General features: G+C 34.3%; 1 pseudogene; it reads right to left on the minus strand.

Moving 5' to 3' along the window:
- Positions 1-462: 462 nt before the first annotated feature.
- LOC141431506 (asparagine--tRNA ligase, cytoplasmic pseudogene) lies at positions 463-1,102 on the minus strand (annotated as a pseudogene).
- Between the last annotated feature and the right edge of the window lie 15,065 nt (positions 1,103-16,167).

Here is a 16,167-nt window from a genome sequence, read left to right on the forward strand (position 1 = left end):
CACTAAATTGTTATGCAGCATGTACAGGTTTGCTCACAATGTTTTCTTTCACCAAAAATATATAAAAATTTCAACTCCGGGCACAGGTCAATCAATAGGCTACCATGACCTTTTAGAGATTTTCCAGCCATTAGGCTTTAGAATATAAGATTTTACAAATGTAAATAAATCAGGGGCTGTTTCAACCATCCATTGATTAGTGTTAACTGGCGGTTAGATGTCATGCCGTCTCTATTTGTTTTTGTTCGAATAGACGGAGACAGCATCACATTTAATTGTCGGTTAACGCTAATCAATGGATGGTGAAACAGCCCTTAAAGTAGTAATATTTAAATGAAACCGAATTTTCAAAATACAGCTACATGATGCAATACCTGTGTAATAAGCATGCAGAATAATGCAACGACATTGTCACACTTAGGTGTGTCAATGTTTGCCAGTGCATTTAGATGCACTATTGCATCATTCTGCAAAAACCAATATCAAAAATAAACTTGCACTAAAGCCACTTCAATCATGTTAAGAAAACACTTACTTTCATAAATTTTCACGAGAGTAGCCTTAGGCAGGCTAGGGTCCTCTTTAATTACTATTTTTTTCGCTTCTTCGAGGTTCTGCGCTCTCTTTTCATTGCCTTCTTCCTCCGCTTTAGCTTTGTCGGCAGCCTTATGGCTCTCCCTCACCCAGATTTTCTGGATCTTTTTCAGCTGAGACTTCGCTGCCACATCGTACACTTTACCATCTTCCTTAGCGTCGACGTAAATGGTTGGAAATGGTTCTTTTCCCGCACGGCGCATGGCTTGCAGTATAAGTCTTTATAGGCTTATCTTCGGTCCCATCGCCACTTTCGTCGTTCCCTCTTTTATCCGACGTATAAATCTCACCTAAAAAAATGTTGATAAATAATTTGCATACGTGTAATTAAAGGACTGAGGTTATTTTTCGGTTTTACACTTACTTAAAGATAATTTCTCAATCTCTGGTTGAGACATTTTAGTGTTTTTAGAATTCCTTCAGTTTACTTCTGCGTTATGCGGTAATTAATGCGAAATAATTTCGATTTACCGCATTGCCAGCATGCCACTACACTCCAGCAGTAAGGCTACAAAACGTAGTGGTACTGTACTGTAACTAGTGGTTTTATTCTTTTTGAGGGCTACTACGAAACTCGAAGTTCGTATCGTACCGTCGCTCTCGCTCTCGCTCTCGTACAAGTGTCAGAGGACCGCACCACACAACTTCGAATTTCGAGTTTAGTTCGTAGTGAGTGTGATAGGTAAGATAGTATTATGAGCAGTATCCAATCCAATGGCAAGTTACGTTACTTAAGTTTGACAGTTGTAGTTTTCTGCTACGGCCATCTATAAGTGTGGAAGAACTATGTTGATTACAAGTTAAAATTGTTAAGGTTTTGTTGTTTATGTCCAGTAAAGAAAATAATATTGTCATGATTGACATATCCATTGTGATCTACTTCAAGATGTGCTTCCGCACAATAAACATCGTCTACCATTACGTGTTATATTTTATTTAAACTCTAACAGGTTATGGGCTATCAATAAAGAAGATATAACAAAATATAAAGATAAATGTAGTGAATAAATGTGTAAAAGTACAAAATGTAAATAATATGTAGACAAATTGAAATAAGAAAAATGAAGATGTAAAACAAAAGTCGTCGAAAAGTGTCAACTGAAAAATAAAAACGTCAAGAAAATAAAAAGAAAATGGCTTCGTCGAATTTTCCGCAACTAAAAGCTGAAAACTTTAATAATTGGCTTTACCGTGTAAAATGCGTTCTAGAAGAAAAGGATTATGGGGTATTATTCAAGAAGACGAAAATGTAAGTAAATTAAATAAGGAAGAGATTAAGAAAGCCAATGCAAAAGCCAAAAATATTATTGTTCAATGTCTCCCAGACAAATATTTAAATATAATTACAAAATGCGACAACCGCAGGAATATGTTAGACATATTAAAAGAAATATTCCAGAGGAAGAGCGTTATATCTACCATACTTTTAAGGCGAAAGTTAATAAACCTAAAACAATCACCAGACCAAAAATTAGAAAACTATTTTGAAAATTTTGACAGTATAACCAGTGAATTAGAGTGTGCTGGAGACTCCTTAACAGAACGAGACAAAATCGCTTATCTACTAACAGGCCTACAAGAGAAGTACGACCATGTAATAACTGCCATCGAATGCAATACGGGGTTCCAAGAAAGTACGTTAAAACTAGATTTCGTGAGAGCTAGACTACTGGACGAAGAGTAAAAGTGCAAGAAATGCCAACCAACAACAGTCAGGATACAGCATTCGTTACATGTTATACTTGCAAAAAACCAGGACACCTATCAAGAGACTGCTACAAGAAATGTCTGGCATAGCCGAGGTCGCGGACGCGGACGAGGAAGAACGAATAACCGTTACCAAAGATATTCACGGCATCCCAACCATTATGGAAACATAGCATTCGAAGAAACCGGACAAAAGCATTTTAATTTTTGGACAACAGGAAAATCAAAGAACCATCAAGACCTACGAACGGAAACATCGAATGGGTAATCGATTCAGGATGTACAGAGCATATGATTAACGAAGATTACGAAAAATGTATGACCAACGTCAAAACTTTAGAAACACCGATCAAAATTTACATCGCAAACGGAGACTACCTGATGGCCGAGAAAAAAGGTTGCATGTTAATGAAATGTAACGATGTGACAATAAATTTAGAATCGTTGATTGTCAAAAATCTATCCCTCAATTTAATGTCAGTGAAGAAAATGGTTCAAAATGACTTTCACGTAATTTTTAGCAAACAAAATGTAAAAATAGGCAGGAAAAATTCTAATATCTATGTGTTTGGTTCTTGCATAGGTAATTTATTTCTATTAAATGCCGAAATATGTTTAGCAACTTGTAGCGCAGCTTTAAGCGACGACGACTTGTGGCACAGAAGATTGGGTCACCTCAACCGAAGAAGTCTACATTGGATGCGGCTGCCGACTAGCAACAAACCCTGCTCTCCTTGCATGATGAGTAAGGCGACGCGATTACCTTTCGTACCTGTCAAGAGGCCACGTTCAACTTACATAGGTGAGTTAATACACACTGATATTGCAGGTCCTCAACGTACACCTGGTATCAACGGAGAAATATATTACCAAGTAATAATAGATGATTTTTCACATTTTTGTTGTACATATCTTTTAAAACGTAAAAGCGAAGCCACTGCCAACTTAATCGAGTACATTCGGAGATTAGAGATAGAATACGCAACAAAAGTAAACAAAATACGATGCGACAACGGCGGAGAATTCAAAAATAACTTTTTTGAACATTTTTGCAGAGAACGAGGAATAAGAATCCAGTATACACAAGCGTATTCGCCACAACAGAACGGCGTATCAGAAAAAATGAACAGAAGTTTGATGGACAGGGCAAGGACACTGCTAGTAGAAACGAATTTACCAAAATATCTGTGGGGTGAAGCAATTTTATGCGCAACCTACCAAATAAATAGATGCCCTTCGACAGCTGTAAACTTTAAAACGCCTGAAGCCATTATGAGAGGTAAGACTGACTTATCGAGATTACGAGTATTCGGTAGCAAAGCCTGGGTAGTAACTATGCCCAGAGGCGACAAACTAGAAAAACGAGCTAAGGAAATGCGAATGATTGGATATGCATCAAACGGTTACCGCTTATGGGATCCGAAAGCAGACCTTATATTAATATCTAGAGATGTACGATTTGATGAGAATGATTTTGTATACGAGAAAATATCAAAGAACAGAATGATCAGAGAATAACTAAACAGAATGATGACGAAGATGATGAAATAGAACAAAACTGTAATAAACAAACTACGAATGAAGAGGAGCAACCAATAGAACAAGATACAAGCGACGAAGTACGAAGAGAAGCACAAGAAGCACCACAAAGGCCACAAAGAGATAGGAGGCCACCACCTCGATTCGAAGATTATTACACAGCAGAAGAGGAAATGTATGATGCAAATATAGCATTTTCTCTAATAGCGGACTCAGACCCGCGTAGTTATAAAGAAGCTGTAGACAAAGGAGAAGAATGGAAAAAAGCAATAAATGAAGAAATAAAGTCACTTGAAGAGTTGAATACCTGGAAAGAAGCTGAATTACCTAGAGGAAAGAAAGCCATAGATACAAAATGGATATTTAAGACGAAACAAGATGGAAGAAAGAAAGCGAGATTAGTAGCTAAAGGTTTCCAGACGGATAACATTCACAATGTTTATTCACCTGTTGCAAGAGTATCGACAATAAGAATGATGTTTAGCCACGCAGTACAAGAAAATTTTCCTATGAAACAACTGGATGTTCAAACTGCTTTTTTGAATGGATATCTGCACACAGAAGTGTACATAAAGCCACCAGAGGGCGTTGAGGTTTCAGCGGGAAAAGTATTAAAACTACAAAGATCGTTATACGGATTGAGAGAAGCTCCAAAATGTTGGAATGACCGATTTCATAATTATATAGTAACACAAGGATTTGAACAATCGAAATATGATTTCTGTCTGTACTACAAAGCCAACGTATGGCTACTTATTTGGGTTGATGACATTCTAATAACGGGAAAAACTACAGAGATAAAGAAACAATAGAGAAGCTGAAAGAAGAATTTAAGATAAGAGATTTGGGCGAAGTCAGAGAATACTTAGGTATGGAAATAAAAAGAGAACATGATAAGCTGAAAATTAGCCAAACTAAATTGATTGAGAAAGTACTAGAAAATTTGGAATGACGGATTGCAAAGGAACACAGACGCCTATGGAACAAGGAACTCCAATCAAAGAAGAAGAAACTGTAATTGATGTGCCTTATCGTGAGTTGATTGGATGCCTTATTTACATCTCCACAGTCTCACGTCCAGATATTACTTTTGCTACGTCGTATTTAAGTAGATTTCTAGACAAGCCAACAAATACTACGTGGACATCAGCGAAAAGGGTATTAAGGTACTTAAAATTAACTTCGCACAAATGCCTGACATACACGAAGACGCAAGACAAACAAGTGTTATGCTATACTGATGCGGATTGGGCGAGCAACGTCGACAGGAAAAGCGTAAGTGGTTGTGCTATTTTTCATAATAGTAATTTGGTATCATGGTTCACAAAGAAACAGCAGACAATCGCTCTATCGACTGCAGAGGCGGAGTACGTGGCAGCAGCCATGGCTACAACGGAACTCGTCTATTTAAAAGGTATATTATCTAATTTTGGCTATAATGATATTAAATCGTACTTACACATCGATAATCAAAGTGCTTTAAGAATGATCGACTGTAACGAAAACAGTAACAGAACCAAACATATTGATATAAAATACCATTTTATCAAAGATTGTTACAATAAGAACATGTTTAAAATGTCATACGTTCCAACAAACGAAAATATCGCAGATATATTCACTAAGCCATTGGGCAGTGTGAAACACAATTATTTTGTAGAAAAACTTAAAGTATTGTGAGTTTATTTAATGCTGAAGTGTCAATGTTTATGTTAGTGTTGTTAGTACTAGTAATGAAATGAATAATAGTGCTGTGTATGTTTTATGAGTCTGTATATTTGTATTACCCCTGTTAATACTTAATGATTGCAATTTTAACTGAAGTTAATATTGAGGGGGGTGTTAAGGTTTTGTTGTTTATGTCTAGTAAAGAAAAATAATATTGTCATGATTGACATATCCATTGTGATCTACTTCAAGATGTGCTTCCGCACAATAAACATCGTCTACCATTACGTGTTATATTTTATTTAAACTCTAACAAAAATTTCAAGAATAATGCATTAATATTTATGATGTCAAAGTCAAAGTCAAAATATCTTTATTCAATTTAGGCTATAACAAGCACTTATGAATATCAAAAAAAAACTACCACCGGTTCGGAAAAACCTCTATTGAGAAGAATCCGGCAAGAAACTCAACGAGGAATATAATTTTTTAAACAGATTTACGATTATTATTAAATCATAATATTATACATCACAAGTATTTAACACAGCTTTATTTTTAACACAGTAGGTTCGCTATTTGAAGGGATCGCTTATGCGGATCGGAATTATTTCCAAATATTCCTGTCCATGATATAATCATTAACTTTATAATACGCCTTAGATATTAATGTCTTCTTGACAATAGATCTGAATTTTGTATCTGTTTCATTTATAATATTTTTGGAATTTTATATAAAAACGTATGCAATTTCCAAGAAACGACGGTTTTAGCCAGTCTGTAAGATGGAACTTTAAGCTTCCCTGTGTTTCTAGTAGCCTTTGGCTTATCGACTTTAGTGGGAAAAGCACATATGTTCTTCCTTACATACATGAAAAAAAAATCTTAAAGATTGTAAAGCTGTATTAAATCTAACTAATTTGAATCACCATTAAAAATATATTATAAGTATGTATTGGTTCAATCACATTTTTATAACGACGGTCCCCGCGAATAAATGTGTAATATGAAAACATCAACTTCGCAGGAAAAATAAAAAACAGAAAAACTTTAATAGCTCTTCATCTGCTGGATTAACTTTTTTCATTTTAGTGACAAAAGGTCGAAAATGTATCACTCCGTCACAGTAATGTTCAAATAGGAAATTCGTTTTGATATTAATTGTTACTAAACGCTTGCACAGATGGTTTCTGTGAATTTTTGATATCACCTGTTTTGCTATCAAATTGTTGCAGTTTTTATTCCTGCTAGTTATAGATGGAAAAATAATATTTACTTTATACTTGTTTTATTTTGTGTACATGTAATTTGCGAAATGCGAATAAACGTTTTCTATTTCTATTTTATTTAAAAATAAATACACACTAAAACTTGAAAACAGTGAAGAACATAAGCTACACAAGCAAATTGATTCGCGTGCATATTTCATGAGACAATACAAAAACGTGCAATAAAATAATGACACGAATATACGTGTAAAGTAGTTTTACACAAATTCCAAGATACTCCGTACCAATGATACACGTTTGTTAATGTTCAAAACAGACGAGATCTATATGCTACATTAACATTGATATATTATTTTATTCATGCAAATTTTATATTTCTTCTTTCCCTAGAAAAAACATTTACATTACCTTATTTTTTATTATATTTACTTTTAAAAAATACAGATGGTCTTTTAACTCCGCTGGATAACTAAAATAACGTATCTAAACAATAAAAAAAAATCGTGTAAAAGCCATTATACGTTTGTTCGCGGGGACCGTCGGTAATATTTTTCATACAATTCTTAATATAACTGCGAGTGTTGGCACTAGTATGTTAATTGCCGTAATATACGGAAATTTGACGTTGAAAACTCCAAACAAACAGACAGCTGCCTTCTAATGCATCCAACTAAGTCTTTTTACATATAGAACGATAGTAATATAAATTAACATTTTTATAAGACCAAATTTATTAAAATTTTATTTTAAAATATGGCAATTGGCTTTAAAATACAGTTATTTAAAAAATTTAGTACCGCAACGTTGAGCCACTGATAGCAGCACTGTGTTTTGTAAAAGCGTAATGTTAAATGTGACAGTTAAAATGTCAGCTTGTGATAATGATGCTTTGAATAAAAACAAAGTGATGGTCATGCAATGATACTGTGTAGTGATGATTTACTAACTACTCTTTAGGTTTGAAGGTATCATAATAATACGACATGGTGTATTTTATTACTGCACGGACGTACAGTGAGTAAAATTTTAATGACCGTGGCAAAAAGATAACTAACACAGATGACATATTTGAATATCAAAAATTAAAATACCTACGGTTAAAATGTCGATGTTTAACATTTCGAAAATTAAAATAATAAAAGTTTATATTGTCGAATGGTAAGATAACCTACGTCCAATATATCGAAAATCCAATTATCTACAAAAGTGACATCCAAAGATATAAATATCGAAGTACAAAGTATTGAAGTACAGAATATCGAATATCCTATCCTTTGTGTGAACTATCACGTGATAGGATCGACGGAGCTCTATTCCGCTCAGTTAAGGCGCTTCGCGCCTTGACAAAAAAATTATCCTAACCTAACCTATTGAACATTATAGACATTTCGGTAAAATGATGAATTACCAAAAATATTTGGTTCAGTTACGTTAGGACTGTGCGCACAACAACGCACGAGCCGAGCTGCCGAAGCGAGCGTGCCGCGGTAGCGGCCGGCGAGTGCTAAAAAGGACTAGATTATGTAAAATAAATGTTATTAAGAGAAAGGAGCAATAAATGAAGCAGATTTGTATGTATGATATTTTAATTTTCAACATTCAATCAAATATGTTGACAATTATAACAGATATAATGGTTATCGACATTGTTACTCAATCGATATTTTAATCAATCGACATTTCAATCTTGGACATTTTAACCATAGGTATGCCAACTTTCGATATTGTGATAGCATCGATATTTTAATTTTAGATATTTTGAACATTGACATTTTAACCGTAGGTCTTTTAATTTTCGATATTCAAATATTTAACCCTAACAATATTTTATACACAAACATTATCTACAATTGCTAAGCATAAGCTAAGCAAAAATATTTATTATTAATTTTCAATCAGGCTCGGATGGCTACTATGCCCATAAAACTGATTGCATTTCTTCGTTGTATGGCAATGCTGGCTTATCTTTTGTTTGTAGTTATTGGTTTGTTTGTATTTTGAGAGTAAAGTACTAAATAATGTAAAGACTATAAAACTTTTAAAAATAATTTAATAATGTAAATAAAATAGAGCGCCCTCTGGTAAACGTCATCCACATTAGTTAGATCTTTGTGGCACTGAATTTCTCTCTCTTAGTAGGTTGTTGTTGTTGTTGTTTCTTTAAAAAAATATGGCTCTGTCCATTGAGGACAATTTTGCCAGTGTCTAGTAGTTTTTGCCGTTGTACGATCAGTGGTTGTACGGTAAAAAAAATCTTAGTAGGTTGTCTGCTCGTTGTCTGTGTGTGACACTGTCACTGTTAAGTCAAGTTTTTTTTAAATACGTAAGGAACAGGCAGAAAGAACAAAGCACATGCTGCAAGAAGTCAGATTTTAATATAAGATTATGATCTTAAGTTAGAAAATCATGTTACAGTCGTAGTTATTAATTAAGTTGTTGTGGTGTTGTTAGTCATTTATGTGAATTATAATGAAATATAATATTAAATAATAAATAAACTAATAGTTAAGTATTTATGCCGTGAGTACTGAAGTATTTAAGATTTAATGTAGGAGGGTACGTAATACTGCAAGTAACTACAATTGTATTTATATAATTATATATATTAAAATAAAGCCTTATGCATTTTAAGTTTTTGCAAAATAAATGAATCTGTACTAATATTATAAAGAGGAAAGATTTGGATTTTTGTATTATTGGATGATTGCTACGAATTAACTCAATTTGTACTCGACCGATTTAAAAAAAAAAACACTACTAGAATGCTAAATTATTAAGATTCCGAAGTGCTGCTGGGCTACTACGAAACTCCCAAATCGAAGTTCGTATCGTACCGTCCCGCTGGCGCTTATATTATTTAATACAAGAGTGAGGGAGGGTACGGTACAAAGAATACAAACTTCGATTTTCAAGTTTCGTAGTAGCCCTGCTGTTTTTAAAAACTTTGGGGGTACTACGAAATTCTAAGTTCGTGTCGTGCGGTCCCTCTGACACTTATACTATTTAATACAAGGGCGAGAGGGACGGTACGATACGAACTTCGAGTTTCATAGTAGCCCTACTGGTCAAACACTTTTGCTGCTGTCAGGAGCCATTGGCAGAAGTGGTGCTAACCTAAAGAGACCGATGCCAAAACCAAAAAAAAAATAAAGTTAGAGTTTTTTTTACTAACGATTACGAACTCATAAGTATAATTTTTAAATCTCTGCTCTGACTGAACTCAATAATGAACTAATGGATGGAGCTTTAAGCATTAACATTGTATTTTTTTTTAAACGAAGATGATCGATCACCCAACTTCCAGATAATGCGGTTAGAAGTAGCTAGCTGGCGATAGTGTCGAAGTAGTTTAGTTTATTCTGTATTTGAAAAATAAAAAGTGACGATAGAATGTTGATTTTATTTTGTTTAAGTTTTTATACAAGTAGCGGCATTTTGTGGCGGTCGGTGTTACGAATTCGGATACTTCATTAATTATAATTTAAAGGAGAGTGAAATATCGATACTTACCAATGCCATCAATTATTGGTTGTAAGTGGACCTCATTGCATTTTTACTTCTTTCCAATGATGTTACCTAGACTTACCTAGTGAGTGTGTGATTTCTGTGAACTAAGTGCCCTTGATTGTGCCTCAATTGATTCGATCAACTAGGACGCAAGTAAGTACCTATAGTAAATAAAAACTGTTTAAATTAGGTGTGGGTCGTTACATGTTACGTGATTTGAGCGAAACGAAACGAAATTGGTGACACGAATCATGTCACTCACTGGTTACTAAAACCAGTGATTTTAGTAACCAATTTCTTTCACTGCCTGCAGTGACGCGTTCTGTGACAGTCACTGAAACTGAGTTAGGAATGAAACTAGTATTTTACGTAATTTGTTACAAGCTATTGAGCTATAACGTTATTTATCACAAGCATCGTTTTTCGGTGTAATGTCAATAATTTCATAATCTAAGAATCGTTTCTTTGACGTTGTATAAAATTAAGGTTATAATTTTTACGCTATGCTACTCATGACGTCGGTAACGTTGAGGCGAAAATCGAATCGCCACAAAAATAACTCGTTACAAAAATCACCACTTGTCGCTTAACGTGAAACCAGTGATTTGGTTATTCAGCACGTCACCAGCAGGGCAGGGTTTCGTAGTAACGTAACTCGAAACTCGAAGTTCGTATCGTACCGTCTCTTTCGCTCTCGTACTAAATAGTATGTGTCAGAGGGACCGCACGACACGAACTTCGAGTTTCGTAGTAGCCCATTACAAAAACTTGAATACCTACGATTAAATTACCTTTTCAACGGTCAAATTCATACAATTGAGTACCTTGGTATAACTAAGTTGTTTTAATAAACTTTGGAAATAAAATAGTACTCGGTGATATATATACATATTAACTGGATATGGCAAAAAAATACTTAACTATAAAATTACTTAAACTAACCACTGGCCGACATTTTTACGGATAAATTCACTCACTTCACACACGTTCAAACACGTTCGCGGGCATTAGGTAGGTACGGTAAAAAATACGAACCACGCTATACCTACCTACCAAGGTATGGCTAACGCAGTATTTATTTATATTTATTATTTAAGTACCTATTTATTCGAGATTGCCTATTATAACACAGTACTTACCTGCGGTGCTTCCCGAGCAAAACCCATAGCATTGATAGGTATCATCAGCCAAATAAGTGGTCTACCACCCTAAAGTTGATAATCGTTTGCATGTCATAAAACAATAATGCCAATAGACGTCTGTCAACTTGAAAGTTCGACTTTAGCGATATATTCATTTGATAGGAACTTGTTTACAAATTGATAGACCACTTATTTGGCTGATGGTACGTAGCAATTTTTTACTGTCGGTCATGTGATGTATGATTATGAAGTACAACAATTGTTGCACTACTGCCGAAATAACGTAATAACAAGCTCGAGTACCTACTGCTATAGTTGTCGTTTCATTTTGTATAAAAAAAAATACTTACTGTCATTTCAGTACATTCCATATCTAGGATGCCGCCGGCGAACGTGTTAAGTTATTTACAGTCTGTTCAATATAGGAATGGACAGAAGGAAATTAGGCTATTTAATAGTGCACGCTTTAGGAAGTCATTTAATAAATTGCATTTTTTTAGTATACGGTCTAAACTAAATTCTAATTTAAATATCGAAGACGTCAATTTTAGTTTCAATTATTCATTAACTAACTGTTGCCCGCGACTCCGTTCACGTAAAATTCTTATGCAATTTTCCGGGATAAAAACTATTCTATGTCCTTTCACGGGATTTTTACTATCTGTAGGTATACCGAATTTAACCTAAATCGGTTCAGCGGTCAAGACGTGAAGAGGTAGGTACAGTCACGTCTAAAAGTATGTATACACAAAAAAAATTTAAAATATGTTGCCACAATTTTCATCATAAATATGTATCTATTACTGACACCAAAAAATTGTATTCATTAAACTGTTTCAGTATTATGTAATCACAAAATGCTTCAGAAAGTTGCATACTTAAATAAATTCCATTTAAATGTATCCACCTCGTAGGCAAAAATAAGTATACATGAATGGGTTCCATATACATATAACCACACCAATTTGGAAAATATTTTATACGCCGTTTGATTCATAAATATGTATCCAGACTGCAACAACAAACCTTGTCTGACTGGCATAGAATCGTAAGTTGTATATTTAACTGATTTGACAATTCACGAAAACAGTGCGGACTTGTCACTGCATACGTCTATCTCACGATTATTCTATGACGCACTTGACAGTCCTTAGATTGAATTGACTTGTAAATATGAGTATTTCAGTTTAGGGTCATTCTCAGAAAGGTGCACTAAGCATTTTTTTTATTTTATTTTAATTATATTGTTAATTGTTAGTGGTAGAGCCGCACTGTAGCCAGCCAGTTCTTGGTTTGCAGTACGAATGGCGAGACATCATTTGCACTTGTCCACACTTCCAACACTTCACATTAAAGTGAATAGATAAAGATGTATAGACTAAAGATAGAAAACACTACCTATTTGTAAATTCAGATAGGTTATATATATAAAAGAAAGTCACTGGCTTCATGGAAGAACTTCATTTTAAAATCAATTACTTACATATACTTATACTGTCAAGTGCAAGATCGCCATTCTGTCATCGTCATTCAGAAGCTGTCTTCTATAATTAAAATTACAATGATTAAAGATTGCAAATTATAGATGCTTCAGTGGATCTGTCCTCAGTGGATGACCCGAACAACTTGATCGCTTTGGCTTAGTCGATATTAATGACCACTCTGGACGTTTCCAAGTATTTGGTGATCTTGATGGTGTATAAAAAATTAAATATATCCATACCAAATTTCATCCAGCTCACTCCAGTCAGTTCATCCCCATTTTCTCCCCTTAAGGGTTGCTTTTGGAGATGAAACTAAGTACCCTATGTTCAGCCCCTTGACAGTCGAAACCAGTCGGTTTCGACGTGATACCGGAACAGACAGAGTTACTTTCAATTCATCACTCCATAGTATAAAACAAAGTCGCTTTTTTTGTCTGTACGCTTAGATCTTTCAAACTACGCAACGGATTTTGATGCGGTTTTCACAAATAAATAGTGTGATTCACGGTGTCTATGTATACCGTAACCGTGTTGTGCCGGAACGGGTCACCAGTATATAATATTATTTTATGGAGTATGGATTCGTAGTATGTATGTCCCTGCCCGCATGCAGGTTACGAAAGAGACAGACATGTAATCTTAACAAAACAGTAATTCTTCAAAACGAATCAAAATATCAAATCGTGTTTACATATTTATGAATCAAACGGCGTATACAAATATTTGCCAAATTGGTGTGGTTTTATGTATATGGAACCCATTCATGTATACTTATTTTTGCCTACGAGGTGGATACATTTAAATGGAATTTATTTAAGTATGCAACTTTCTGAAGCATTTTCTGATTACATAATACTGAAAAAGTTTAATGAATACAATTTTTGGTGTCAGTAATAGATAAATATTTTTGATACAATGTATGACTACATATTTACGCAACCTTGTTTTTGTATACATATTTATAGACGTGACTGTACAAACAAACATACAGTCTTACAAACTTTCGCAATTATAATTAATATTAGTGAGATTAAATTTGCTATTTTTCATATCATAACTTAAAAACAATAAAAAAACTTTTTCTATTTTGTTGAAAACATAAACTACTTCCTCTAAAATACCTGAAGAGGTAGAGGTAGAGACAATGAGGGCTATCGCGTGTGAATTCGCCGCTAGAGGCGCTAGTGTAGCGTGAGGTCTCCGAAATGTCAAATTCATAATTTTATTTTTATTCATAATTAGAATATTTTTTTTGAATATTTTGCATTACCTGAAATTTATTATGGCAATTATGCGATAAGGGGCAATGAATGTCTGTGTTTTGAGACAGTTTTGTCTTTCGAAAACTTTTGTCCTCCCTTTTTTCCGAACAAAACGGGACTACGCAAGACTGTGGTTGCTCGATATTTTTATTACCTACTTTCCGCACTTGTATCATAAAGAACTATTATCTATATCCATACATTAAATCCCCTATCATGTGTTCAAGAACCTACATTAACGAGAACTAGGTAGGTATGTCTGTCCCACGAGCTGCGCCCGCTGCGCGCGCGACGACCTGCTGCTGGCGCTGTAGTTCAGTACAATTAGCTGAAAATTTGGCAAAATTAATGCAAGACTTTTATCTATCAGGATATGTAGGTTATAGAGCAAAGTTAAATTTTATCCACTCTCCCCCTCCTCCGGGGTGAGCTTCACCCCCCACCCCCTCGAATATGTCCGGACCGCGGTATTTTCCATTTTAAAAGAAAACCGTACACAATACATAAAAAGTGTGCAGGAACGAAATAATTCTTGATAAATTTACTATAAACCTTTTATACATTTAAAAGCGATATTACTTATAGTTTCAGCGCAATATGATACCAAATACTAACTTTTTTTATAATTAATCGATTTTTTCTGCTAAAAGGTTAGTTTTCTCAAAAACTTCACTCTTTACCGCCAAGATATGTATGACAGAAGTAAAGAATAGAACATTTTCTTTATAAAAAGGTATAATTTATTTCTAAACTCCTTCATATACCGTTGCTATGCTATTTTTTAAATTTAATTCATTTGGCCATTCAGCGAAATATAAATATTCATACTGGTTAAACGGTGTTACTTTAAATACCATTAGATTCTCATATGTTTTCCTGTAATCTATAGGTATGGACCTATTTCCTGTATTTTTTTAAAATTTTTAGGCCCTACTGGCTTTTAGGAGATAAGGGGCGAGGAAATGGTCAATTTTCATCTATTTTCTTAAATAACTTGAAACGGATTAATTTAAATAAATAAAAATATATATTTGAGATTTTCATAATGTACCCTTTTCATTTGATATGTCACACGATATAGTTTATACATAGTTTTTTTTTTTTTTTCTAATTGACCCCCAAAACTGGCCCCCGTGTTTAAAATTAATTTATTTACACTACACGTCCGTGTTTGGGTCATCAATTTACATAGGTGAACCAAATTTCAATTCAATCGGTCAAGTAGTTTCGGAGCAAATTGGCTATGACATACGGACGCACAGACACAGATACACGAGTGATCCTATAATGGTTCAGTTTTATTTTTGAGGTACGGAACCACTGATGTATTAAACTGTAGATCCACAGTCGCGCGTCCGAATATGTCCGAGCCAAATGAGCGCCACTTTGGTAAATGTGGCCTTCTTTTTTCTCAGTACGTTGTTGTCAGTGCAAGCGTAACGATGCCCACGTGCGTCTTTAAAAAGTGCAAAAATCACTCGCGAAAACGGAACAAATCTGATGGAATATCATACTTTCAGCGAGTATTTGTTGTTTTTTCTATTAAATTCTAATAATCAGAGAAAAATATTGATTTAAATTAATTTTAAAGCCATTTCTAAATTGCTTATTAAAAGATAAACGTTGCCAGAATTCCACAACATTGACAAATGCCTTGTCTTTGTCACACGCACAGGAAAGCATATCAGTAAAACGAAACAGATAAACAACAGAACTTGGAACAAAAGTGTAGTGGAGTTGCCGTCACTCTATTTTATTTACCGAGTCGCCTAGCAACGGGTAGCTTATGTCGTTTGAATATTTACCTTGAAGTTTGCGATTTTAATTATGTTTTATAAAGCTTCGATAATATAATGTACTGACTGTCTGACTGTGTGGTTTATTCGTTTTTGTGCAAAATTAATAAAGCAATTTATGAACCACAAACCTCAATGAAGCCAACTTTGATAAAGCGCTCGCCAAATCTACACCATATGAATCACTGTTTACCTATTGTTTTTTACACTAAAAAAAACATACTAAGTATTTTAAACTG

Source organism: Choristoneura fumiferana, chromosome 9 (assembly GCF_025370935.1).
Source record: "Choristoneura fumiferana chromosome 9, NRCan_CFum_1, whole genome shotgun sequence".
Classification (NCBI taxonomy): domain Eukaryota; kingdom Metazoa; phylum Arthropoda; class Insecta; order Lepidoptera; family Tortricidae; genus Choristoneura; species Choristoneura fumiferana.